This window comes from Ursus americanus, chromosome 22, assembly GCF_024610735.1.
Source record: "Ursus americanus isolate L20-20 chromosome 22, mUrsAme1.1.p, whole genome shotgun sequence".
Lineage (NCBI taxonomy): Eukaryota > Metazoa > Chordata > Mammalia > Carnivora > Ursidae > Ursus > Ursus americanus.
The window spans coordinates 46384634-46409430 of NC_142148.1; the positions used below are offsets into that span (position 1 = coordinate 46384634).

The 24797-nt window shown below is 44.6% G+C and overlaps 1 pseudogene; it reads right to left on the reverse strand.

The window, feature by feature from the left end:
* Positions 1-19667: 19667 nt before the first annotated feature.
* On the reverse strand, positions 19668-20567 carry LOC123779068 (Y-box-binding protein 1 pseudogene; annotated as a pseudogene).
* Between the last annotated feature and the right edge of the window lie 4230 nt (positions 20568-24797).

Genomic DNA, 24797 nt, shown 5'->3' on the forward strand with positions numbered 1-24797 from the left:
CAGTCATCTGTTGAAGGGAAGCTCGGCTCCTTCCATGATTTAGCTATTGTGGACAATGCTGCTATGAACATTGGGGTGCGTATGGCCCTTCTCTTCACTACGTCTGTATCTTTGGGGTAAATACCCAGTAGTGCAATGGTTATATAATAGGGTAGCTCAATTTTTAACTTTTTAAGGGACCTCCACACTGTTTTCCAGAGTGGCTGTACCAGCTTGCATTTCCACCAACAATGTAGGAGGGATCCCCTTTCTCCACATCCTCTCCAACATTTGTTGTTTCTTGCCTTGTCCATTTTTGCCATTCTAACTGGCGTAAGGTGGTATCTCAATGTGGTTTTGATTTGAATTTCCCTGATGGCTAATGATTTGAACATTTTTTCAGGTGTCTGTTAGCCAGTTGTACGTCTTCATTGGAAAAGTGTCTGTTCATATCTTCTGCCCATTTTATGATTTGTTTGTTTCTCGTGTATTGAGTTTGAGAAGTTCTTTGTAGATCTTGGATACCAGTCTTTTATCTGTAGTGTCATTTGCAAATATCTTCTCCCATTCCATGGGCTGCCTCTTAGTTTTTTTTTGACTGTTTCCTTGGCTGTGCAGAAGATTTTTATCTTGATGAAGTCCCACAAGTTCATTTTATCTTTTGTTTCTCCTGCCTTTGGTGATGTGTCATGAAAAACGTTGCTGTGGCCAATGTCATAGATGTTGCTGCGTATGCTCTCCTCTAGGATTTTGATGGATTCCTCTCACACATCAAGGTCTTTCACCCATTTGGAGTTTATTTTTGTGTAGGTGTGAGAGAGTGGTCAAGTTTCATTCTTTTGCATGTAGCTGTCCAATTTTCCCAGCACCATTTATTGAAGAGACTGTCTTTTTTTCCACTGGATGTTTTTTCCTGCTTTATCAAAAATTAGTTGCCCAAAGAGCCGAGGGTCCATTTCTGGGTTCTCTATTCTGTTCCATTGGTCTATGTGTCTCTTTTTGTGTCAGTACCATACTGTCTTTCTGATGACGTCTTTGTAGTACAGCTTGAAATCTGGCATTGTGATGCATCCAGCTTTGTTTTTCCTTTTCAACAATTCCTTGGCGATTCGGGGCCTTTTCTGGTTCCACACAAATTTAAGGGTTGTTTGTTCCAGTTCTTTGAAAAATGTCATTGGTATTTTGATCAGGATAGCATTGAAAGTGTAGATTACTCTGGGCAGCATGGACATTTTAAATATGTTAATTCTTTCGATCTATGAGCATGGAATATTTTTCCATCTTTTTGTGTCTTCTTCAATGTCTTTCAAGAGTGATTTGTAGTTTCTAGAATATAGATACTTTACATCTCTGGTTAAGTTAATTCCAGCATAACGTATGATTTTTGGTGCTGTTGTAAATGGAATGGATTCCCTAATTTCTCTTTCTTCAGTCTCATTGTTCATGTATAGAAATGCAACTGATTTCTGAGCATTTATGTTGTATCCCGCCACATTCCTGAATTGCTCTATAACTTCTAGTAGTTTGGGGGTGGATTCTTTTGGGTTTTCCATAAAGAGTATCATGTCATCTGCCAAGAGAGACAGTTTGACTTCTTCTTTGCCAATTTGGATACCTTTTATCCCTTTTTGTTGTCTGATTGCTGTTGCAAGGACTTCTAGTACTATGTTGAATAATAATGGCGAGAGTGGGCATCCTTGCTGTGTTCCTGATCTTAAGGGAAAGGCTTCCAGCTTTTCCCCATTGAGAATGATATTCGCTGTAGGATTTTCATAGGTGGTTTTTATGAGATTGAGGAATGTACCCTCTATCCCTACACTCTGAAGGGTTTTAATCAGGAAAGGATGCTGTATTTTGTCAAATGCTTTTTCTGCATCTATTCAGAGGATCATATGATTTTTGGCTTTTTTCTTGTTGATATAATCTATCACACTGATAGATTTGCGAATGTTGAACCACCCTTGCATCCCAAGGATGAATCCCACTTGGTCATGATGGATAATACTTTTAATGTACTGTTGGATCCTATTGGCAAGGATCTTGTTGAGAATTTTGGCATCCATATTCATTAGGGAAATCGGTCTGTAATTCTCTTTTTTGATGGGGTCTTTGCCTGGTTTGGGGATCAAGGTAATATTGGCCTCATAGAATGAGTTTGGTAGCTTTCCTTCTGTTTCTATTTTTTGAAATAGCTTTAGGAGAATAGGTATTGTTTCTTCTTTGAATGTTTGGTAGAATTCCCCAGGAAAACCATCCGGGCCTGGAGTTTTGTTATTTGGAAGGTTGTTTATCACTGACTCAATCTCTTCATAATTAATTGGACTGTTTAAAAAAATCAATTTCTTCCTGTTTCAGTCTTGGTAGTTTATAGGTTTCCAGGAAGGCCTCAATCTCTTCCACGTTGCTTAATTTATTGGCATAAAGCTGTTGATAAAAGTTTCTAATAATCCTTCCAATTTCATTGGTGTTGGTTGTGACCTCTTCCTTTTCATTCATAATTTTATTAATTTAGGTCTTTTCTCTATTCTTTTGGATAAGTCTTGACAGTGGTTTGTCCATTTTATTTATTCTTTCAAAGAACCAGCTTCTAGTTCTGTTGATCTGCTCTACTGTGCTCCTGGTTTCTAATTCATTGATCTCTGTTCTAATCTTGATCAACTGCTTTCTCGTGCATGGATTAGGCCTGTTCCTCTGTTGCTGTTCCAGCTTCTTGAGGTGAGAATATAAAAGCTGTATTTTAGATTTTTCTATTTTTTTGAGTGAGGCTTGGATGGCTATGTATTTTCCCATTAGGACTGCCTTTGCTGTGTCCCATAGGTTTTGGACTGTTTTGTTTTCATTCTCGTTGGTCTCCATAAATTGTTTAAATTGATTTTTGATTTCCTGGTTTATCGACTCATTCTTGAGCAGGATGGTTCTTAGTCTCCAAGTGTTTGAGTTTCTTCCAAATTTTTCCTTGTGGTTGAGTTCCAATTTCAAAGCATTGTGGTCTGAGAATATGCATGGAATACTGTCAGTTTTTTGGTATCGGTTGAGACCTGTTTTGTGTCCCAGAACATGTTCTATTCTTGAGAATGTTCCATGAGCATTAGAATAGAATGAGTATTCTTTTTTTCTGGGTGTAGTGTTCTATATATAACTATGAGGTCCAACTTGTCTAGTATGGCATTCAAAGCTCTTGTTTCCTTGTTGATTTTCTGCTTAGGGTGATCTATCTATTGCTGATAGTGGAGTGTTGAGGCCCCCTACTATTAACATATTATTATCCATATGTCTCTTTATTCTGGTTAAGAGTCAGCTTGTGTATCTTGCTGCTCCCCCGTTGGGGGCGTAGATATTTATAATTGTCATATCCACTTGTTGGATACATCCTTTAAGAATAATATAGTGCCCTTCTGTATCTCTAACTACAGTCTTTAGTTTAAGATCCAATCTGTCTGATATAAGGATTGCTACCCCAGCTTTCTTTTGAGGTCCATTGGCGTGAAAGATGGTATTCCATCTGTTTACTTTCAGTCTGAATGTATCTTTAGGTTCAAAATGAGTCTCTTGTAGACAACAAATGGATGGGTCATGTCTTTTTATCAAATCTGCAATCCTGTGGTGTTTTATGGGAGCATTTAGGCCATTTACATTGAGAGCGATTATTGAGAGATATGATTTTAATGATGCCACGTTGCCTGTAAAGTCTTTGTTTCTATAGATTGTGACTTTCTGCTCTGTAGCACTCTTGGGGCCTTTTTACTTTTATAGAACCCCCCTTAATATCTCCTGTAGGGTGGTTTTGTGGTTACAAAATTGGTCAATGACTGGTGATTCTGGAAGGTCTTTATCTCCCCATCAATTCTGAATGACAGCCTTGCTGGATAAAGGATCCTTGACTGCATGTTTTTCTCTGAAAGAGCTTTAAAAATGCCCCCCCCAACCCTTTTTCTCATTCCAGGTCTGTGTAGACAGGTCTGACATAATTCTGATGCCTTTGCCTTGGTACATGAGAAATTTGTTTGCCCTGGCCGCTTTCAATACTGTATCCTTGGATCTAATATTTGTGAAATGCACTATGACGTGACATGGCATAGGTTTGTCATGGTTGAGCTTGAGAGGGGTCCTCTCTGCCTCTTGGACATGAATGTTTGTTTCCTTTGCTAGATTAGGGAAGTTTTCAGCTAAAATTTGTTCAAATATCTCTTCTACACCTCTGTTTTTCTCCACCCCCTCAGGGATGCCGATGATTCTGACATTGGAACATTTCATTGAGTCAGTAATCTCCCGTAACCTACATTCTTGAGATTGGATTTTTTTGATCCAAGTTTCTGTTTTAGCTTTCTCTTCTACTAACCCATCCTCCAATTCGCCAATTCGTTCTTCGGCCTCATTCACCCTGGCCGTCAGAGCATCTAGTTTTGACTGCATTTGATTCATAGTATTTTTAATTTCTGCCAGATTCACTCTCATTTCCTCCCTTAGAGATTCTATATTCTCGTTAATATTTTTGTTAATATTTTTTTCAAGTCTGCACATCATCTTGACCATTGTTACTCTGAACTCCATTTCTGATAATTTGGTTATATCCATATCCATTAGTTCTGTGGCAGAGGCCACAGACTCGTTTTTTCTTTGCCGGGAAGGTTTTTTCCTTCTCGTCATTCTGATGGGGAGAGGTTGCGGGGTTGTCCAGAGCCCAAATTATTGACCAGGACCCAGGCAGTTGCCCTTGTTTTGTAGGGACCTTAGTGATGTAGGCTTGTTGATTTTTCAGCCTGCCTTTTGGTGGAGGGGCCTGCCTTGCAGATACTCAGGCAACCCTGCTTGGGTAGAGTCTCCCTGTCCCCTGAGAGGGGGGATGGGGATGGGCACACTGTGAGCCAGTATTTCCAGGCTTTTGTTCTCTTGCGGCTTTCCCTGGTGGTTTGCCATGGCTCTTCTGAGAGTCAGAGCAGCAGTAGCCTAATCCCAACCTCTGTCTCAGAACAGAGGGATCGCAGTCCTCTCTCCACTGGGCTCTTCTGGCCACTTTAACTCTGTTTCTGTTGGTGCTGCTAAACCCTACAGCGTCCCGGGATGTGCGCCCCACACCCGGCGTCCCAGCCCTCACTTCCAGGGCTAGCACATCTCTGTCCGCAAAGGAAAAGTTCTTAAAAGACATTAAAAGTGATACTCCAGTGAACACACAAAAGATAAAAAAGCAAAACAGCCTTATTGCTGATATGGAGAAAATTTTAGTGGTCTGAATAGAAGGTCAAACCAGCCACAACATTCCTTGAACCAAAGTCTAATTTAGAACAAGGTCCTAACTCTCTTCAATTTTGTGTGGGCTGAGGGAAGTGAGGAAGCTGCAGACGAAAAGTTTAAAGCTCACAGATGTTGGTTCATGAGGTTTAAGGAAGGAAGCCACCTCCATAACAGAACAATGCAAGGAGAGGCAGCAGGAGCTGGTGAAGAAGCTGTAGCAAGTTTTCCAGAAGATCTAGTTAATCAACGAAGGTGGCTATACTCAACAATGGATTTCTAATGTAGATGGAAACAGCCTTCTACTGGAAGATGTCATCTAGGAATTTCATTGTTAGGAGAGGTCAATGCCTAGGCTTCAAAGCTTCAAAGGACAGGCTGACTCTCTTGTTAGAGGCTCATGCAGCTGGTGGCTTAAGACAATGTTCATTTACCATTCTGAAAACCCTAGAGCCCTTAAGAATTATTACTCTGCCTGGGCTCTATCATTGGAACAACAAAACCTGGATGACAACATGTCTGTTTACAACATGGTTTACTGAGTATTGTAAGCCCAATGTTGAGACCACTGCTCAGAAAAAAGGGTTCCTCTCAAAATATTACTCTCATGACAATGCATCTCTTCACCCAAGAGCTCTGATGGAGATGTACAGTGAGATTGATGTTGTTTTCATGTCTGCTGTCACATCATCCATCCTGCAGCCCATGGATTAAGGAGTTATTTTGACTTCTAAGACTTATGTAAGAAATACACTTTTTAAGGCTATAGTTGCGATAGACAGTAACAGATATTGGCAAAGTTAATTAAAAATCTTTCTGGAAAACAATCACCATGGTAAATGCCAGTAAGAACATTCATAATTCATGGAAAGAGGTCAAAATATCAATATTGAACAGGACCTGGGAGAAGTTGATTCCAACCCTCATGGATGACTTTGAGGGGTTCAGGATTTCAGTAGACGAAATAACTGCAGATGTGGTAGAAATAGCAAAAGAACTAGAATCAGAAGTGAAGCGTGATGATGTGTCTGAGTTGTTGCAATTTCATGATAAAACTTTCACAGATGAAGGGTTGCTTCTTATAGATGAACAAAGAGTGGTTTCTTGAGATGGAATCTACTCCTGGTGAAATGCTGTGAAACAGCATCACCTGCTACAGAGAAATCTTCTGTGAAAGGAAGAGTCAATTAGTGCATCAGACTTCATTGTTTTATTTTAAGAAATTGCCACAGCCACCCCAGCCTTCAGCAGCCACCACCCCGATCAGTCAGCAGCCATCAACATTAAGGGAAGTCTCTCCACCAGCAAAAAATTACAACTCACTGAAAGCTCCAATGATGGTTAGCATTTTTTTAGCAATAAAGTATTTTAATTAAGGTATGTACATTGTTTTAGACATAATTCTATTACACACAATAACATCCAGTATAGTATAAACATAATTTTGATAACCACTGTAAAACCAAAAATTTCATTTGACTCACTCGCTTTATTTCAGTGGTCTGGAAGTGAACCCACATCTCTGAGATCTGTCTGTACTTTATAAAGCACCACCATTCTGTATGTGAGGGAATCATATTTTTGAGAAATTGAGTAACTTGCCTGGAGCAAATCCAAGATTTCCATGCAAGTCTAGATACCTGCAAAGCCCGAACCTCTATGACTGTTGCTGAAAAGTTCCTGATGGCAGCCCACGTGGATCCCAATCTTCAATCCCTGACAACTGCCACAGTAGAAAGGACATAATAAGTAAGGGAAGTGATAACTCCTGATGAAGACGTCAGACACAGCCTTGGAGCGGACTATAACCTCCTTTCAAATATCAGCTCTCAGGAAAACTATTGTAAACACTACAAAGGCAGGGTTGTTACATGTTTTGTGGTGAGTCCTCTGTGCCCAGAATGCATATTAGAGGCACAGAAGTATTCTTTTTAATAAATGAACAAATGTTTCTTTGTTGAATCTGTTAGCTCAGAAGAGGAGGAGAAAAGGAGAATGGAACAAAATAACGAGGATGTGCATTTATTCCAAGAAGCATCACATTTACACACACTTTCCATCAAGCAACAAACATTGGAGGTGCCTGGGTAGCTCAGTTGGTTAAGTGTCTGCCTTTGGCTCAGGTCCTGATCTCAGAATCCTGGGATTGAGGCCCACATCAGGCTCCCAGCTCAGAGGGGAGTCCGCTTCTCTCTCTCCCCTTCCCCCTGCTCATGCTATCTCTCTATCTCTCTCTGTCTCTCTCAAATAAATAAATAAAATCTTAAAAAAAAAAACAGCAAACATTGATTTTTCCTCCCTTAGACACTGTACCCGCACTGCACTTTCTTTCCTCCTAAAAGGGAAGATTTTGCCATTGTTTCGGGTTAGAGATGTATGAACTTGGTACAGGTATGTCTAAGGATGGGACCTGAACCACAGGAGCTATGGGGATGTAGGATCCCAGTGAGCTCACATGGGATGGGGCTGTTGGGAGCAAGTGCCTGGGAGTACATGACCTTAACCAGGGAGAGGAGATGAGAAGTCCCAGTGAGCATTACCCAGGAGAAATCACCAACAGAGTCCACTGATAAGTCCCACCAAGACTTGAAAGGGTCTCACCTTGATCACAACAACACAGAGCAAGTGAAAACTTCCCTGCCATCCCCACAGCACCTACTACGCAGTCTCACCCTCCCTCCCCCGTCCTGGAGGGTCTGAAATGAAATGTGTCTCAGGGACAGCAGTGTGAAGAGATAAGCATTCAACACCCCACCTCCCAGGGTGACCTGCCACAGCACACCCCAAGAGGAGAGCCTTTGAAAGAGCTCAAAGCTTCTAATCGTCACAGTGGGCCAGACAGAGCAAACACTAAACTCAGATGGTGTTTCTGACTTCGTGTGCTTAGAAGGCTTCTTTTTGTAACCTGGGATGTCCTTCTAACCCATCAAGGACATTCAAAAGGACATAAGGAGGCAGACATAAAGGCGCGATGTCTGGCTTGTTCTGGCCACACCTCAGTCACCTGGTCAGAGAATGGTCCCCACCTGCAGAGGAAGACTTTATGGGCATCCGTGAATGTCATTCCATCCATCTTCACAGTCTGAAGGGTTTCAGGATATTACACAACAATCAATTTACCCCCTTTGAATTTCTGACAATTACTTTGTGCAGTAGTGAGGCATGCCAAGTGGAATAACTATTGATCAAAGGGAAGGGACACATCTGTACTGGCAAAGAGATGAAATCCGAAGTCTAACCTTGCCAAGATGTATGGAAAAGTGCATCTCAGAAATACAAATCAGATGTTTTTAGGAGAATCAAAGTGAGAGAAACATAGCACGGAATCGGGGATGATTAAAAATCCTCCTTAGGGTCACATTCCGGATTGGTAGTCAGTTGGGAACATTTTGCCAGTGTATTTGTTTCTCTTGCTAAATTTTGTTCTCTGCAAACATGGAGACTACTTTTGGCAGAAGAGCATTGCTTTCAGCAATAAATACGTGTCTGAACATTTGCTAATCAAATACCATCCTGAATGCCTCAAGAAAGGTTGCTATTTAGAGGTCTCACCCCATAAAACACTTTTGTAGCTGCTTAGACTAGGTGATTAGCTGTAACTAGAAATAAGAAGTAATAGGTTGGTGGACAGGATCAATACCACCTAAGCCTCAATGAACTAGAAAGATTGGCCAAGCCAACTAGATAATATTCAACAGGAATTTAGCAATACATAGCAGAAGGGCTTGGAGCAGCAGGAATGTGTGGCTTGGAGAAAAAAAAATGCATGTGAGGGAAGGCAGTAGGGCTAGATGTGTCTCCGAGTATTCAGAGGGCTCTTTTCTGGGGACAGATGAGCCCTGCATTAATACACCATGGAATTTGGACAATTAGGATTGACGGGTGCACCTGCAGTGGAACAGCACCCTGTTCACTATACTGAATAACTGGAAGAGCCTGAGCAATCCCAGCACAGGACTTACTTAGGGACAGAGAGCTCTCTGTCTGTGGTGGTATTGAGCAGAGATGCCAACAAGAAGATTCCAGCACTCCATGAGTGAATGGGCTGGACAGTGTCTTTCAACGGTTGCTTTGCAATAGTGAATTCCCTATCTTTGGAAGCATTCAAGCACCAACTGAACATCGATTGGCAGAAATCCCAGCTCCGGAAGAATGGACAGTCAGCATTTTCCAAATCCACTCTTCAGACTCTGCTTGGCTGGCCACCCCAGCATCCTCTGGGAAACTTTTCAAAAGGACAAAATTCCAGGCCCAATCACAGAAATTCTGATGCAGTTCTAGGGTGGAGCTAGTAGTGCTGGTAAATGTTGAAAAACAGCTCTCCAGAACACAAAAACGTCCTGATTTGTAGTATTTGCTGACTCCCACTGTGGCCAATTTCAGGCTATCAGTGTGGAGTCTGCATGCAGGGTAGGCAAGAGACACAAGGAAGCCACCGTCACAACATATTCCCACCAGACAGACACAGTGGATGAAATTCACCTGAAGCACATCAGTAATGGAACTGTAAAATAGTTAGAAAGGATGAATTTTGGATAACTATTACCTTTGTTTCAATACAGTTTATTTCACTGGAGGTTTTTCTAATTCACTTTGTTTTTTTTTTTTTTAAGATTTTATTTATTTATTTGACAGAGAGAGACAGCCAGTGAGAGAGGGAACACAAGCCGGGGGAGTGGGAGAGGAAGAAGCAGGCTCCTAGCAGAGGAGCCTGATGCGGGGCTCAATCCCAAAACGCTGGGATCACGCCCTGAGCCGAAGGCAGACGCTTAACGACTGCACCTCCCAGGCGCCCCTCTAATTCACTTTGTAATAGTGGCCGTGTCTACTGCCTGGCTCAGGAGAATCCTGAAGGTTTGACAGTCAGCTTTCAGCAGCAGGTCCAAGCAAGCTCCAGCATCCCCGCATGGGCCTGAATCAGGCCTTGAACACCCCCATGCCAGGTTTCTGCTACAGATCTGGACAAGTTCAGTGGGCCCTTTCTGCCTTGAGATTGTGGCCTCCCTATTCCACAACTCAAGGACAAGGAGGCCACTCTCACCCTCTCCCTCTGTTCCTCTCCCACTCACATTCCTGTGCCCTCACTCGCTCGCTTGCTATCTCTCTCAAATAAATAAATAAATAAATAAATAAATAAATAAATAAATAACAAATAAATAAATATTTCAAAATGGTCAACTAGCCTCTGGGTTCCCAGCACTTTGTCACTTTGGCACTCTTGGCATTCCTAAATTTAAGGTCTCCCCCTCCCAGCTTTTCAGAAACACTTTATAGAGATTGCCCCAGGTCCCAGGAATAGTCTACAACTGGCAAGGATGGTCTCAGAGGAGTGCTTCCCCCACTCCCCCCACCCCACCTCCCAGTCCCACCCCCACTGCCCTACCCTGGAGTTGGTATCTTTGTGGGGAGACAAAGAGAAAACCCCAAATATGCAGCAGCAGTCCCCAGTGCTAAGTGCTGAGGGTAAAATAAACAGAGATGGGGTGGGGCCAGCGCAGTCGGAGGAGGACAGACCAGTAAGTGTGTGCGTAGTGACCCCATCTCAGGTGGAGACTGGTGGAGCAGGTGGTGACAGAATCCACTTAAGGCAGAGCAAAGGAGTTAGAAGTTTATTAAATACACTTCAAGGGAGCTATGGGCAGGACAACAAAGGAGAGACTGTCTGCCAGAAGGCAGTGATGGGGGGCTCTAGTACAGGGGGAGGCGAGGAGGTATGGGAACAGATGCAATTTTCCTTTTTTGGTACCTGTGCCTGGGTGTAAACGTCCCATTGGTCAGCTAGGGTCTATGGCTATTTTGAGGTGGGTCCCCTAATGAACCTGTTTCATCAGGCTGGGGGTCCCCGTGGGCCCTTCTACCTCACTCAGATTCCCATTGCTCAAGCCTGCTGCTGAAAAGCAGCCTTTACAGTGTAGGTATTCCCCCTCCAGGTAGGGGAGTTTAGTTCCCTTTTCCCTGCTGAGGGCAAGCTGGACTCCATGAAAATGAAACACAGTGACTTCACGGTGGAGAAACCTGGCAGACAGCACCTTCTCCAGCACAGTCATCATCCACATTCTGGGCGGGGAAGGCACTGAGCTTCCATGGGGTTCTCCCTGCATCCATAGTCACGAGGCTACATCAGAGAAGCCAGACTGGGGCTGTTCTGGAACGCCAGCTCAGGACAGATTTGGGGTCTCTAGCTGGCTGACAAATATGGTGTAAACCCTTCTATGCAGTGAGTTTTCCTCAGACTTTAAGTCACAGATGCTGGAGATAGGACTCCGACCCAATCTGGGATGGGTTGTATGGGACCCCAGTGGACCTGGGTCCTTCAGAGATGGGGCTCCCCAGCACTAGCTTTCTTTTGCTAGACTCCCCTCACTGTCTCTATCCTGAAGGCTGCCCTCATCTGGGAGAGCCACTTGGCTGGGCTCCTCCATGGATCTGCCTCTCTGAGGCCACAGGAGGGAACCCTGGGTGGTGCTCTGAGATTCTGATGACCCAGGGTCCAGGAAGTTCCCTCCCTTCTGGGGAAGGAGAGGAAGGAGCACTTTTGGGTGGGACTCATGACCTCCCCAGCTAAGTAGGAAAGGCAGCCAGGGACGGGCAACCATGTGTAATATAAACCGTGGGCCAGGCCCCAAAGCAGGTGTTGCAGGGAAGGAAAACTTTCATCTGATGTGACCTAACAAGGCCTGCACTCTGACCAGCTCATATCCAAACAGTGCTGAGTGTGTGTATTCCTTTCTGGGGCTGCCGTGAGAAATTACCACAAATGTAGAGGGTTTAAAGCAACAGAAATGGGTCCTCTCAGAGTCCTGGAGTCCACCAATCCAAAATCAAGGTGTCAGCAGGGACACACTTCCTCCAGAGGCTCCAGGGGAGGGTCCTTCCTTGCCTCTGCCAGCTTCTGGGGGCCCCTGGTGGCTTCACTCAGTCTCTGCTGAATCATCACATGGCCTTTTTCCCTGTGTGCGTCTGTCTCTGCGTCTCTTCTCCTCCTGTGAGGATGAAGGCCCACCTGATTCCAGCAGTACCCCTCCTTAACTAACTTCACCTGCAATGACTTTATGAGGTGTCACCTTCCTTGGTCACATTCTGAGGTTCTGAGGGAATATGAATGTGGGGAGATGCTGTTCAACCCAGCCCAGTGTGGACCCCACATCTGACAAGTGAGCAGGAGGCAAACAAGGAGTGCCAGTTCATAGCAGATGACTGAGACAACCCAGCTGTTGTAGCAAACCTCCACATCCCATGCCAGGCTTTGGTCCCAGCCCCGCCACAAGGCCCCCAGCTGACTGTCAAGGCTACCTCACTCCTGTAAACTCAGGTCCCTCATCTCAAAATAGAGATGTCACTTCTAAAGCATGGAAAACAATGAGGATTTTCAGGACTCAATCCACAGTGACTCTGACTAGCCTATCTTGGGCTAGCAACAGGAAGGGTGTACGTAAAAATACCAGGAGCACATCTCATGCTTGTCATTCTGCATTTGCCATTAATAACAAGAACAAATAAATTTCAGAGTTCAAACTGGGAAGGCTTATTGCAAACATTCCCATCCTGCTCTTTCAAACAGCTCGCCCTCCCCTGTCCGGCCTGTTCTCCAGTGTCACTCATCGCTGATAAGACCTGGAAGGCATTGCTGACCTTGGGAGCATGGACTTAATGGACACAGAAACAGATGCCTCTGTCAGCAGTGAAACTGGACAAAGGTGGATGAGGAGATGGGCCCAGCCCCTCCTGTTTCCTCCAGGACCTACCCTCCATCCTGCCTAGAGCACAAGGGGCACCAAACCCACCAAAGAAGAAAGCTCTTTCCACACTGGGTCCCAAAATACACCTTTTCACACCCCACAAGAATCAAGAGTCCCAGTGTCAGTCCAGGGAAATGCCAGTTGCTCCTTTCCGAAATGAAAAGCAAAGAACTATCATTTATTTGGGCAGAAAACCCACCTAGCTACTTAAGTAACCACAATCCCATATGAACAGCTGGTCCTCACTCATGGCTGCGTAGCCAACACCGAAGGGCTGTGATCACATAGGGCTTCACAGTTAGTAATAATGCTTGGCACACACATTACTTCATCTTGGTCCTCACACAGTCCCATAACCCTAAATAGGCCACATTTCCATCCTCCATCTTGAGATGAAAAACCTAAGGCTCAGAGGAGCTGAGTGTCAGAGCCTGGACTCTGATTCAGACCCTGGGTACAGTTCAGTGCCCCTTTTACTGTCTCCATGCTACCTACAGAGCAGATTTCTATCCTGCATGACTTGATCTGAAACGGACATAGCCCCCCTTCCCTGGGGGAGAGATTCACCATCATCCTTCCCTCACGCGAGTCACCTCACAGGTTCCCATAAATTTTCTTGTATACCAGCATATACATTTGCATCTGACCAAGGGTCAGTGTTGCCCAGTGGAGAAAACTGGGTACTTGGACTGAAAAAGACCCAGATGTGAATCTGATCTCTGCCAGGTTTTGGTGATGTTGGTTCATTCCTTGTAGAGGGGAAATAACACCTGCCCAGCATCATGGCAGAGTCACAAATGCAACATACATAAAGCCCAATGCCATACCTCTCCTTAAGCAGCAGCCATTATTATGCCATCAAACACTCGAAAGATTTTCTTTAGAGGAGAAAGGCCCATATCATTGATGGGGCAGAGATTGACCTGAACTGAAGCAAGCTCTGTGTTTGAGAAGCCTCAGTGCCTGATGACTGATAAATCCAAACTATCAGGTGACAGAATCCTATCAGGTCAGCCTCTTGTTCCTAATGCAGCTGCTCACCCCTGAGCCACTCACCCAAACTGAGCATGAGGGAACTGAGCTGGGCGAGCCCAGGGAGGAATCCTAAATAGCCCATTCATCTTTCAGTAGCTAACAATGGCTGGGCATTTCTCTTTAAGCACAATAATTTAGTGTAATGGAGCCTGGGTGTTTGTGGGGTTTATTAGCTCCTGTTAAGCTATTATTACTTTAAATATGTGGAGAATTCACTTACAGGCACAGCATTTTTAATAGTTTGTGATGAGCCCTGGGAAGTGACTCAGCTTCCTCTAGGACTGAGGTGGTCACAGCAGTGAAGGGGGCACCTCAATCTGCCAGGAACAGGGGAGCCAGCCAGCTGCACCATAATACACACACTCATGGAATATATACTGCTAATCTGGCTAAGAAATGGCTAGAGAATTCTCAACATTTGCTGCAACATGGATGGCACTGGAGGAGATAATGCTGAGTGAAATAAGTCAAGCAGAGAAAGACAACTATCATATGATTTCTCTCATCTATGGAACATAAGAACTAGGAAGATCGGTAGGGGAAGAAAGGGATAAAGAAAGGGGGGGGTAATCAGAAGGGGGAATGAAACATGAGAGACTATGGACTATGAGAAACAAACTGAGGGCCTCAGAGGGGAGGGGGTGGGGGAATGGGATAGACCGGTGATGGGTAGTAAGGAGGGCACGTATTGCATGGTGCACTGGGTGTTACATGCAACTAATGAATCATCGAACTTTACATCGGAAACCGGGGATGTACTGTGTGGTGACTAACATAATATAATAAAAAATCATTAAATAATAAATAAATAAATAAATAAATAAATAAGTAAGTAAAGAAGAAATGGCTAGAGAACAGGGATTTTCAGACTGAAGGAGCCCTCCAACAGTCCAACACACTGGATGAAAATAAACCCACACCAAAATTCCTAGAAGGAAACCATAAAGGTTTATACAAAAAACCAAGGGCCACAAGGCATCAACTTTTCCACAGCCACTCTGGAAACTAGAAGATGTAAATCAATGCCTTCTCAATTCTGAAAGTAAATAATTTCCAACCCAGAATTCTATACCTAGCCAATCAATTAAGTATGAATGTAGAATATAGATATTTTCAAATGTGCAATATTTCAGAAATGTTCCTTCCCTTCTCTCTTTCTCAGGAAGCTATTAGAGTTTATACTCCACAAAACTGAGGTAGTGAATTGGAGAACATGGAGACATGTTCAGATTTCAGAAGCAGAAAATCAACACAGGACCGGAGAGGGGGTTTCCAGGGCAAACACCAGGTGAAGATGCTATGTTGGCAGCCATGGACCAGATCTAGATTTCTATCTCAATGGAGGGGTAAGGGCTCTAGGGGAAACTTCTTCAAGAGAAAGGAATTATAGAGCATCTAAGATGGATGGATAATCTGTGGTATATTCACACAATGGAATATTATTCAGCAATAACAAGAGATGAACTATCAAGCCATGAAAAGACCTAGAGGAAACTTAAATGTATATTACTAAGTGAAAGAAGCTGATCCAAAAAGGCTCCATGCTCTATGTTTCCAACTATATGGCATTGTGGAAAAGGCAGCACTATGGAGACAGTAAAGGGATGGGTGGTTGCCAGGGGTTAGGTACAAAGGAGAGATGAATAGGTGGAGCACAGAGGAGTTTTAAGGCAGTAAAACTAGTCTGTATAACACTGTAATGATGTCTTTATACATTTATCAAAACCCATAGAATGTACAACACCAAGAGTGAACCCTAATGTGAACTGTGAACTTTGGGTGATAATAGTGTGTTGATGTAGGTTCATTGATCATAACAAATGTACCACTCTGGTGCAGGACGTTGATAGTTGGGGAGGATGTGGGAACAAGTGCAAGGACATGGAGATAGGGAAATTTTCTGTACTTTCCACTCAATTTTGCTGCAAACCTAAAACTGCTCTAAAAAAATAAAGTCCGTTACGTAGTGAAGAGAAGGGCCATATGCACCCCAATGTTCATAGCAGCATTGTCCACGATAGCTAAATCGTGGAAGGAGCCGAGATGCCCTTCAACAGATGACTGGATTAAGAAGTTGTGGTCCATATATACAATGGAATATTACTCAGCTATCAGAAAGAACGAGTTCTCAACATTTGCAGAAACATGGACGGCACTGGAGGAGATAATGCTAAGTGAAATAAGTCAAGCAGAGAAAGACAATTATCATATGGTTTCTCTCATCTATGGAACATAAGAACTAGGAAGATCGGTAGGGGAAGAAATGGATAAAGAAAGGGGGGGTTAATCAGAAGGGGGAATGAAACATGAGAGACTATGGACTATGAGAAACAAACTGAGGGCCTCAGAGGGGAGGGGGGTGGGGGATTGGGATAGACCGGTGATGGGTAGTAAGGAGGGCACGTATTGCATGGTGCACTGGGTGCTATACGCAATTAATGAATCATCGAACTTTACATCAAAAACCAGGGATGTACTGTATGGTGACTAACATAATATAATAAAAAATCATTTAATAAATAAATAAATAAATAAATGTTTTGGTGCTAGAAAAATAAATTTAAAAAATAAATAAATAAAGTCTGTTAAAATAAAAGAGCATCTGGCATGAATATCTTAAACTACTGGAGGGGATTTTGGGAATAAATTAGTGATTTGTATTTGAAAAGTAAAAACAAAAAACAAAACAATTATGAACTCCAGGGAAAACAAAAATTCACACAGAAGACAAAAAGCAATTATAGTTTACTACAGGGCTCATGTCAATGATAGTGACATAGTCACAGAATATAAACATTGAATGGGGACTTCACCAAAACTGCAATACAGCTATGCTGAGAAGAGGTTGGAAGTGTGGTCATCTGTACCTGTGTGTGTGTGTCTGTGTGTGTGTGTGTGTTGTAGGCAGGGAGAATTGTGTGTATGAGTAAAAGTTTAGTATCAGGCCTGGCCTTCCTGAGAAGACCTGAGTCTGTCTTCTAACAATACAGCTTCTGTGAAGACGACAGATGTAAGATAAATGAGGAATGAACACAGTGTCCACCTGGCTTGCCCTAGAACCCCTCATCTCTAGGGGACCCTGTGAACTGGCACACCAGCCTCGGGCCTATATAACCAGGACAGTGTAAGAGATCGCGGGGAAACCATGGCTGTGACTTCTCTGCATCCAGGTGACCCCGCATGGCATGGCTCTTCTCTGGTGACAGCCATCCACAGCCCAAGTGGCTGAGGAGGCAAAAGAAGTGGCCACTGGGCTCCTGCTGGATAAAGATGCTGGGCATGCTGCCTTCATGTCCTGCATCCCAGGACAGAGCAGTCAGAGAATAAAGTCTACTGCATCTGGCAAGTTGGGTGCAGATTAAAGCCCTTCGCCACCACCATTCTGGTAATGGAACCAGAGGATTTAAATCCCATCTTCATAAAGAGAGTCAACAGATGATGTCTGATCTGAAAAATCACGCTGTAGCAGCACAGGTATGTGATTTGGACATAGGAAGATAGAGCGGAAGCGTCAGTTGAAGGAGATCACGGACAAATGGAGCACAGACTGGGAGAGGGCAGCCACCCCAGCACGGAACCTTATAAAGCAGTTTGACTCCTTAGACTATGTACAGGTACAAATTGGATACAAATAAGTAGTACCTATAAAAAGATTTTTTGAAAGACAGAAAAGAAATATATAAAAATACCACAACCTTAGTTCATGAGCTCTGGGTAGCTTTTTATCTCACCTAATTTTCGGTGATTGTTTCATATTTCCTAACAAACGTTTATTACTGTGAAATGAGAACCAAAGTAATCTGTAGGACTGACAAGAAAAAGATGGAGACGGGCTTTTGCCAACACTCTTCCACTGCAGGCAAATATTCCAAACAAATTTCAAAGCCTCTTTGTGGCTAGATTTATCTTTTTTTTTATTTGAAAATTTTTTTCCCTTATTTATTTTTATAATATTTTTATTATATTATGTTAATCACCATACGGTACATCCCTAGTTTTTTATATCAAATTTCATGATTCGTTACTTGCGTACAATACCCAGTGCACCATGCAATACGTGCCCTCCTTACTACCCATCACCAGCCTATCCCATTCCCCCACCCCCCTCCCCTCTGAAGCCCTCAGTTTGTTTCCCAGATAGATTTATCTTTCTAAGAACAAATTTCATTCTGCAGTGTGCCGAGGCATACTCCTAACCTGACTGTACTTTTTTATCACTGTAATTATTATTAGAAAAAACCTGAATAATAGCCAACTCCTATTGTGTCTGTATTTCATTCTGGGTACTGTGCCGAATTCTCGACTTGAATTATCTTATGCAAATTCTAGGGACAGCCTTTTGAGAATGGTGTCTTTATTACCCTCATTTTACAATGAGACATGTGAGCCCTAAAGAGGTTAGCTCACATACATGGGCGGCAGTGGGCCAAGACACAGACCACCCCTCTGTTTATGCTCTCCTGCCTCTGCCTTCACTCTGTATCTGCATTGTTTTGACACTCGCACATTTGATCAAACATGCTAACAATGAGTCCTTGCAGTCACTACTGTCATTGACACTTGTTTGTTGAGGCTAAATTATAATCCAGCACTGAGCCTCATGCTGTGAGGAATACAAGGGCTTTAAATGGCCTGCCCACCTCTGAGGGGAGGTGTATGTGTCTGCTCAGGACTATGGACTGAGGGGCTAAACAACCAAAATTAATTTCCTCACACTTCTGGAGGCTGGAAGTGAGAGATCAAGATATCTGCAGGACTGGTTTCTCCTGAGGCCTGTAGATAACTGTCCTCTCTCTGTGTCTTCACTTGGTCTTCTCTGTGTATGCCTATGTCTCTCCCTTTCTCTTTCTTTCTTTCTCTCTCTCTCTCTCTTCTTTTTTCTTTTAAAGATTTTATTTATTTATTTATTTGGCAAAGAGAGACACAGCCAGAGAGAAAGGGAACACAAGCAGGGGGAGTGGGAGAGGAAGAAGCAGGCTCCCAGTGGAGCAGGGAGCCCAATGCAGGGCTCGATCCCAGGACCCTGGGATCACGCCCTGGGCCAAAGGCAGACGCTTAACTACTGAGCCACCCAGGCGCCCCATCTCTCTCTTTCTTTCTTCCTTCCTTCCTTCCTTCCTTCCTTCCTTCCTTCCTTCCTTCCTCTTTCTTTCTTTCTTTCTTTCTTTCTTTCTTTCTTTCTTTTCTTTTCTTTCTTTCTTTCTTTCTTTCTTTCTTTCTTTCTTTCTTTCTTTCTTTCTTTCTTTCTTTCTTTCTTTCTTTCTCTCCTGACAATTATTTAAGATCTTTATTAACAGATGTTTGCTGTTTGTTGACTTTTTTGAAAAAATCAAGTTGTAAACTTTTATTACAAATTTAAAATGAGGTTATTAAAACTCTCAACTTGACCAGATATGAAACAATTTAAAAACCTTTAAAGATGTATTGAGAAAAACCAGGCTTCAAAAAAAAATGTTTGTCATTACCAAAAAGAGACATCTTTAGTAAAAATAAAAAAGCTCCATGCTGTGGAGATAATGCAGATATTCTAGTTATCTGGTCAATGGACAAAGAGCAAGCAGTTAGGATCTTTATGTCCAATCTTTTGTTGATTTCTTATTGCTGGAATTTCATATTCATTTCTTCTTGTTGGATGACAAAGCCAGGTGATGGAAGACATGGTGCATTTACTCAGCTCCCCTTTGCTCATCCTTGGCAGGGGGACAAATTCTTAGCTGGTGGATCCTCTGCCTTTGTCTCTTTGCCAGTTTGTGGTTTAGGGTTTTCTGGGCATCTCCGTTAGTAATTGAAGTTGTGGTGGTACTGACACTGAGGTGCTGCTGACATTGGATCTCATCTCTTTGATTTTCCTTATCTTTTTCATTGTCATCCTCTCTGGGCTGTCTCAGGCAAGGCGGGCCCGTGCAGAACAATGGTCTATAACCTGATATGTGGTCCGTCTCACTGGTCTACCTTGTTCTCCTGCATCCTGGTTGTCAGCACCCTCCATCCCTTCTTCCTGCTCAGGAGGGTTGGAACGCTGGGGTTGATCCCATAGGCTCTCTTCAGAGAGAGAGATGGGAACTGTGCCTGCGGTTGGGCTGGTGCTGTTGGGTCCGGCCTCTCTGACCCTTCTTTCTTTTCCTCACTGTCACTATTCTGGTACCTGTGCGGGTGATTGCGTGGAGGACCCCTGTGACATGGATAGCTTCTGTAATGGTTACGGTGAACTGTATATTTACCACCCTGCACTGGAGCTCCACCAGTGCCCGTCACACTTTCCTCCTTCAACAGCAAACTCCACAGTCTCTTCCTCTCCTGCTCTGTGAAGGTACTCCCTGGGGTTATTCTTTATGGCAATCTGATGTACAGATACATCTCCCTTGGTGTCATTCCTATTTCTTACTTGAACAATTATTATGCTGTTTGCTTACTTTCATTGCAGTGACCTTGTCCCCACCAATAGGCACCACCTATGTGAGGCTGCCTGAGCCTCCACTCTCTGGGAGGCTGTCCATAGTGCCTGGCTTCATGTGGGCAGTGTTGAGGGTGGGGTTGGCAGAATGGGGTGGCGGGTGGCTGCTGGGTCTGGGCTTCAGTGCTCATGGTTGTGGGGATGATGACTGGGGCTGGCTGTGGCTTTTCACTGGAGAGTGGTGGCTGGAGCGATGGGGGATATGGGAACTTGGCCAGTGGCAGTCGTGGGGCTGCTTAGAATTCTCTGGGATCAGATCTCAAATCCCACTACCAGTGGAACTCTGAACACCTCTTTAAAGAACACAGTCACATTCTGAGAAACTAGGGGATGGGACTTCTGTTAGGCAAATGTCCACAACTCTGAGCTTCAAAGTAGGGTCACCAGCCAGCAGCATCAACATCCCCTGGGAACTTGTAAGAAATGCAATTCTAGGTCCCATGCGACCCACTGAAGCAGACACCTGAGAGTGGGGTACAGCCGTCTGTGTTCAAAAAGTTGTCTGGAGTGTTCTGACCCAGCTGATTTGAGGGATGATCTTGCCTGGGAGAAGCTCAGAGGATCTGAATTCCAGAGCCATAAGTGCCTTTGGTGGAGGTTCACCTCCAAATACACATTAGGCAGAGAACAAGAAGGAATGTTGGCATGATTTTATGCTAATAAACACAGAGAAAATGTATTTTATTTATTCTTAGCATAAAGGAGCTGCTACTCTCAGGCATCTGCCTCTAAGTTCCCCAGAACTGATCTTGTTTGCCTGAGGCTACACCAGTTGGAGGCTGAGATCACGGCAAGCAAGACCAAACCCAGGTAAGCAGGTAGGGCAGGGAGCTGATAAGGCAGGTAGTAAGTGGGAGAGGACAGGTAGCAGGTAGGACAAAACGTGCCACTCCTAACTTTTAAGAATGTAAGTGACCCATCAATCCACCCAGCCTGAAGTGATGAAGCTAGTATGTCAATTCTGCTTTTCGGACTCTTTGACCCTTGTTAGTACAGACCTTACACTCAAGCATAAGTTCCCCTGAGCCACCCTGTCCACCCCTACCCAGATCACCATTTGTTCCTGTTGGTGGAATCACAGATGCTCTATCTTCTAAAGTCCAGCATCTACCTTTGAACTCTGTTTATATGCAGTAAATTCCACTCTTTGTTACCCGTGGGTTTCCTGGGTTGTAGTATGGTATGGTTTGTGTTTTGTTTTATGATGTGTCTGCATTCACAGGGTCAATCTCCTAACAAAACATGAGTGACTGCTCAGTGTGGGTTAACTGCTGCATTAGGCTTGCTGATGCAGATCCTATTTCTGGAAAGGACTCCTGCCGTAGCACAGCCTGCCAAAACCTCAAGCAGGTGATCACAAAGAGCCCGACTCGCAGCCCTCAAGACGGGCATCCAACTGCAGACCGGAGCTCAGTGGCCAGTGCCTGCAGGGCCAGAAAGGACATCTTAAACAGTTGGGGGTGCCTCCCATTAGTGCCACCACCACATCTATTCTCAAAATGGTGAACTGAGGCTCCTTGAACTTCCCACACGAGGGGCTGAGACCAGGGCCTCACTCCCTCTTTCTCCATCACTCCTCTCCTTTCAAGTGTCTCATCTCCCACATTTGGGGAAGTGATTCTTACCTAAAGGTTCCAGCTGTCTTTACTTTTTCAAGGCAGCTTACTCCCTGGTAGAAGGGAGACGTCCTGCCCAAATGCAGATCAGCCCTCAGACGCCCACAGGTGTCTCAGAGCCAAGTCAGCCACCGTTGCCCCAGGAAAAGCCAAGCCCCTCCTCTGCTGTCCCTCTGGGCCCACCTCCCCAGGCAGCACCAAGTGCACTTCCCTCTGGAGATTTAAAGTTGCAGGCTCCCTTCAAAGCTGGGCGCCCAGACAAGATGTGTCCTTGCCTGTGCTTCAGCATGAATTAAACCAAGAACGTCCTGTAAGAGCAAAGCTCTGCTGTCTTTCCTATTTTGACAGCAGGAGGTGCCCAGCCCCAGCAGGAGCTCACTGCCCCACGGTGACGGGGGAACATGTGGGTAGCATGTTGCCCTGTGTTACATCATCTGTTCCTCTGCCCTCGGTGCCGTCCTTCTGGCTGAGGGGAACGTGGCACTCATCATCAGTCCTGGCTGGCCTCTCTGGAGCAGGACTGAGCCTTCTCTGAGCAGGACTGGGGCCTTTTTAGAAACTCTGGCCCCGAAACTTTCTCAGACTCAGGAGGTGTTTTCAAGAGCAAAGCCATGGACACCAGCAGGAAGCTGTGTGGTTGTGCAGAAAAACACAGACAATGGCCCAGAAAGGACAGTGCTGAAACCTCACCTCTGCTATGGACCAGCTCAGTCACCTCAGACCAGCGGCCCGTCCACACAGCACTCTCTCCAAAATGACTGTGGGTGCTTACTCTGGGCCAGGCACTGTTCCAGACACCAGAAGACAGCAGTGAAAGCTTGGCAAGGCCCCTGCTTCGGAGGGACTTCTGTCCTCATGGGGGAGACAATCCACAGCAAATAGACAAACCAGAACAGCATCATTGGGGAATGATGAGTAAGATACAGAAAATTTACCAGCAGGGTTGGTGATGGGGGCTGTAGCCACTGGAGGGGGTGGTTAGTGCAGTGTCTTCCCCATGGGAAGGTCCGATTATTATGCATAGTAATAATGGTGTGACTCTCAGTCCTCTTAGTGACGAGAAAGTGCTGCCCAGAGCAGGACATCCCGCCTCCAGTCCTCACTTAGAGTCCTCATAGAGCAGCAGCACTCCCCTTCTCAGCCTTGTTGAACTGTTGAAGGACAGGAAGAATAAAGGCAGACTGATGAGGATGGGGAAGTGGGCATGAGATTAGCAGGTCACCTCTGCCGGTGCCGGGCTGTATCAGCACCAGGATTATGTCCCCACTGAGTTCTTGCTGTTAACCACAGCCAACCTGGTCTCTCTGGCAGAGCCCCACGACTGCAAAAGTCCCCTGCAGCATGCCTGCAGACCAGTCTGGTGGGATTCCTGATCTGTCCCCAACAGGGTCCTGAGTGCACCCACCGGTGCCTATGCTCCTATACCATGAACAAGGAGCACAACCCCCATGAAAAGGGGACATAGTGTGATTGCATTTGAAATCAGTTTCACTCAAAATCTGTTCTTAAATGTTTATAAGAGAATGGCTCAGAGGCCTTTTCGGAAAGTGGTGTATCTGAAAACAAGTCAGGAGAACTTGTTTAAGGAAAGGGAATCCTTTTGGAACAGGGAAATTCCGTTCATTAGGAAGGAGGGCTCAGGGTCTGGGAACAGGACCAGAGGAGTCTGAAGCTCTGAGATGGGAGGAGAGCGGCGGGGACAGGACCAGGAGAATACTGGTGGCTGGGTGATGGCACCAGGGGCTGGCAGGGCAGGGCATGTGAGGCGCTAAGTCATGTGCCACTGGAGGCCCCTTAGGAGGCAATGTTTTGGTATAAGGAAAGCTTTGTCTTTCCTTTCTTTGCTTTCCTTTTTCTTCCTAAGGGGGATTGAGAAAACATTTGCCCAATCTCCAGCTAAGGGGTTATGGCTGGGTTGAAAGTGGACGGGAATTAGGGACACTGTTTATTCTGCTCAGCCCTATACTATTTCCAGTCTACAAACTGTATGCTAACACAGTCAAGAGATTTAGGAAAACAAAACTCACCAACCTCAAAGCATGTACAAGGACACAGCCCCACACATGGAGAGTAAATAGCTTTTGGCCCCGGGGCCTCCATCCTGTGGAGCCCATTATCTCTCCTGATGCTTCCTAAGAGGTGTGGTTCTGCCAGGCAAGGACTGTCTGGAGACACCAAAGTAAATCTGAGCACACCGGGGGTCCATCCAAGGGTTTGCTTTGGAGCACCACATGCTTTTCTGATATCAGAACTGTATAAGGGCTTGTATCAGGAGTAAAACACCACTGCAATAACAACATGGTTGGGTGACAGCACGTCTTCATTCCAAAGAGCCTGGGAACAGCATCTGCTCCACCATTGCTGGGGGCAGGGTGGGGGCTTGGGTCCTGGGATAGCTCTTTCAGGCCACACTGCCTCTCTGGAAATTACCACAGGCATACCTCATCCTTTTGCATTTTGCTTTATTATGCTTCGAGGATACTGTGCTTTTACAAATGGAAGGTCTGCGGCAACCCTGCAGAGAGCAAGCCTGTTGGCACCATTTTTCCAACAGCGTTTGCACACTCCATGTCTCTGTGTCACATTTTACTAATTCTCACAATATTCCAAGCTTTTTCCTTACTACTTATATTTGTTACGGTGACCTGTGATCAGTGATCATGAGATCAGAGATCTCTCAGTGATCAGAGAGCTCAGATGATGGTTAGCCTTTTTTTAGCAATAAAGTATTTTTTAATGAAGGCA